Genomic DNA, 4,755 nt, shown 5'->3' on the forward strand with positions numbered 1-4,755 from the left:
TATTCAACATTCTTAAAGAAAAGAATTTTCAACCCAGATTTTCAACCCAGCCAAACTAATCTTCATAAGCAAAGAAGAAATAAAATCCTTAACAGACAAGCAAATGCTGAGAGATTTTGTCACCACCAGGACTGCCTTACAAGAGCTCCTGAAGGATGCACTAAACATGGAAAGGAACAACTGGTACCAGCCACTGCAAAAACATACCAAATTGTAAAGACCATCAACACCATGAAGAAACTGCATCAACTAATGGGCAAAATAACCAGCTAGCATCATGATGACAGGATCAAATTCACACATAACAGTATTAATCTGAAATGTAAAGGGGCTAAATGCCCCAATTAAAAGACAAAGACTGGCAAATTGGATAAACGGTCAAGACTCCTCGGTGTGCTGTATTCAGGAGACGCATCTCATATGCAAAGACACACATAGGCTTAAAATAAAGGGATGGAGGAATATTTACCAAGTAAATGGAAAGAAAAAAAAAAGCAGGGGTTGTAATCCTAGTCTCTGATAAAACAGACTTTAAACCAACAAAGATAAAAAAAGCCCAAGAAGGACATTACATAATGGTACAGTGATCAATGCAACAAGAAGAGCTAACTATCCTAAATATATATGCACCCAATACAGGAGCACCCAGATTCATAAAGCAAGTTCTTAGAGATCTACAAAAAGACTTAGACTCCTACACAATAATAGTGGGAGACTTTGACATCCCACTGTCAATATTAGACAGATCAATGAGACAGAAAATTAATAAGGATATCCAGGACTTGAACTTAGCTCTGGACCAAGTGGACCTAACAGACATCTACAGAACTCTCCACCCCAACTCAACAGAATATACATTCTTCTCAGCACCACATTGCACTTATTCTAAAATTGACCACATAATTGGAAGTAAAACACTCCTCAGCAAATGCAAAAGAATGGAAATCATAACAAACAGTCTCTCAGACCACAGTGCAATTAAATTAGAACTCAGGATTAAGAAACTCACTCAAAACCACACAACTACATGGAAACTGAACAACCTGCTCCTGAATGACTATTGGGTAAATAACAAAATTAAGGCAGAAATAAAGATGTTTTTCAAAACCAATGAGAACAAAGACACAACATACCAGAATCTCTGGGACACAGCTAAAGCAGTGTGCAGAGGGAAATTTATGCCACTGAATGCCCACAAGAGAAAGCAGCAAAGATCTAAAATTGACATCCTAGCATTAAAATTGAAAGAACTAGAGAAGCAAGAGCAAACAAATTCAAAAGCTAGCAGAAGACAAGAAATAACTAAGATCAGAGCAGAACTGAGGGAGATGCAATAAAATTGCATTTATTGCAAATAGATGCAATAAAAAATGATAAAGGGGATATCACCACTGATCCCACAAAAATACAAGGTACCATCAGAATACATAAATACCTCTACACAAATAAACTAGAAAATGTAGAAAAAATGAGTAAATTCCTGGACACATACACTCTCCCAAGAATATACCAGGAAGAAGTCAAATCCCTGAATAAACCAATAACAAGTTCTGAAATTGAGGCAGCAATTAATAGCCTACCAACCAAAAAAAAAGTCCAGGACCAGACGCATTCATAGCTGAATTCTACCCTAGGTACAAACAAGAGCTGGTACCATTACTTCTGAAACTATTCCAAACCATAGAAAAAGAGGGAATCCTCCCTAACTCATTTTATGAGGCCAGCATCATCCGATAACAAAACCTGGCAGAGACACAACAAAAAAAGAAAATTGTATGCCAATATCAGTGATGAACATCGATGTGAAAATCCTCAAGAAAATGCTGGCAAACTGAATGCAGCAGCACATCAAAAACCTTATCCACCACGATCAAGTCGGCTTCATCCCTGGGATGCAAGTCTGGTTCAACATACACAAATCAATAAACATAATCCATCACATAAACAGAACCAACTACAAAAACCACATGATTATCTCAATAGATGCAGAAAAAGTCTTCAATAAAATTCAACACCAATTCATGCTAGAAACTCTCAATAAACTAGGTATTGATGGAACATATCTCAAAATAATAACAGACATTTATGACCAACCGACAGCCGATATCATACTGAATGGGCAAAGACTGGAAGCATTCCCTTTGAAAACTGGCACAAGACAAGGATGCCCTCTCTCACCACTCCTATTCAACATAGTACTGGAAGTTCTGGCCAGGGCAATGAGGCAAGATAAAGAAATAAAGGGCATTCAATTTGGAAAAGAGGAAGTAAAATTGTCTCTGTTTGCAGATGATCTGATTGTATATTTAGAAAACCCCATCGTCTCAGCCCAAAATCTTAAGCTGATAAGCAACTTCAGCAAAGTCTCAGGATACAAAATCAATGTGCAAAAATCACAAGCATTCCTATATGCCAATAATAGATAAACAGAAGGCCAAATCATGAGTGAACTCCCATTCACAATTGCTACAAAGAAAATAAAATACCTAGGAGTACAACTTACAAGGGATATGAAGGACCTCATCCAGGAGAACAACAAACCACTGCTCAAGGAAATAAGAGGACACAAACAAATGGAAAAACATTACATGCTCATGGATAGGAAGAATCAATATCGTGAAAATGGCCATGCTGTCCAAAGTAATTTATAGATTCAATGCTATTCCCATCAAGCTACCATTGACTTTCTAAACAGAACTAGAAAAAACTACTTTAAATTTCATATGGAACCAAAAAAGAGCCCACATAGCCAAGACAATCCTAAGCAAAAAGAACAAAGCTGGAGACATCATGCTACCTGACTTCAAACTATACTACAATGCTACAGTAACCAAAACAGCATGGTACTTGAACAAAAAGAGATATACAGACCTATGGAACAGAATAGAGGCCTCAGAAATAACACCACACATCTACACCCATCTGATCTTTGACAAACCTGACAAAAACAAGCAATGGGGAAAGGATTCCCTATTTAATAAATGGTGTTGGGAAAACTGGCTACCTGTATGCAGAAAGCTAAAACTGAATCCCTTCCTTATGCCTTATACAAAAATTAACTCAAGATGGATTAAAGACTTCAATGTAACACCTAAAACCATAAAAACCCTAGAAGAAAAACTAGGCAATACATTTTAGGACATAGGCATGGGCAAAGACTTCATGACTAAAACACCAAATGGCAACAATGGCAGCAACGGCAACAAAAGCCAAAATAGACAAATGGGATTTAATTAAACTAAAGAGCTTCTGCACAGCAAAGAAACTATCATCAGAGTGAACAGGCAACCTACAGAAGGGAGAAAATTTTTGCAATCCATCCATCTGACAAAGGGCTAATATCCAGAATCTACAAAGAACTTAAACAAATTTACAAGAAAAAAACCACCCCATCAAAAAATAGGTGAAGTATATGAACAGGCACTTCAAGAGAGTTATGCAACCAACAAACATATGAAAAAATGCTCATCATCACTGGTCATTAGAGAAATGCAAATCAAAACCACAATGAGATACCATCTCATGCCGGTTAGAATGGCGATCATTAAAAAGTCAGGAAACAACAGATGCTGGAGAGGATGTGGAGAAATAGGAATGCTTTTACACTGTTGGTGGGAGTGTAAATTAGTTCAACCATTGTGGAAGACAGTGTGGTGATTCCTCAATGATCTAGAACTAGAAATACCATTTGACCCAGTAATCTCATTACTGGGTATATACCCAAAGGATTGTAAATCATGCTACTATAAAGACACATGCATATTTATGTTTAATGTAGAAATATTCACAATAGCAAAGACATGGAACCAACCCAAATGCCCATCAATATTATACTGGATAAAGAAAACGTGGCATATATACACCATGGAATACTAAGCAGCCATAAAAAAGAATGAGTTCATGTTTTTTACAGGAACAGGGATGGAGCTGGAAACCATCATTCTCAGCAAACTAACACAGGAATAGAAAACCAAACACTGCTTGTTCTCACTCATAAGTGGGAGTTGAATAATGAGAATACATGTGCACCAGGAGGGGAACATCTCAAACTGGGGCCTGTCGGGGGAAGGCAGGCAAGGGGAGGGATAGCATTAGGAGAAATACCTAATGTAGATGATGGGTTGATGGTTGCAGCAAACCACTGTGGCCCATGTATACCTGTGTAACAAAACTGAACCTTCTGCACATGTACCCCAGAACTTAAAGTATTAAAAAAAAGAAAAAAAGTATAATAAAAAAAGAAATAATATACTTTATAATAAGTATAATAAAAAAAGAAAAAATATTGTACATCACATTACCAGAATAGAATGAAGGTCAAAAAATATAATCTATAAAATATAGTAGATGCAGCAAAACATTTGAAAAAATTCAACACCGTTTCATGGTAACTTTTAACAAAAACTTTTAACAAGTTTAGAAGGAATGCACCTCAACACAATAAAGACCACATTTGACAAGCCCATTGCAAACATTATACTCATTGGTGAAAAGTTGAAAGCTTTTCCTTTAAGATCAGGAACAAGACAAGGATCCCTCTCATCATCTCTTTTCAACATACTATTGAACTTCTAGCCAGAGATATTAGACAAGAGAAAGAAATAAAAATATTCGAATTGGAAAAAAAGAAGGTAAATTGGATCTGTTTGCCAATGAGATGATTTTATATATAGAGAACCCTAAGAATTCCCTTAAAAACTAATTAGTTAGAATAAATTCAGTAAAGTTGCAGAATAGAAAAATCAACATACAAAG

This window comes from Pan paniscus, chromosome 5 (assembly GCF_029289425.2).
Source record: "Pan paniscus chromosome 5, NHGRI_mPanPan1-v2.0_pri, whole genome shotgun sequence".
Classification (NCBI taxonomy): domain Eukaryota; kingdom Metazoa; phylum Chordata; class Mammalia; order Primates; family Hominidae; genus Pan; species Pan paniscus.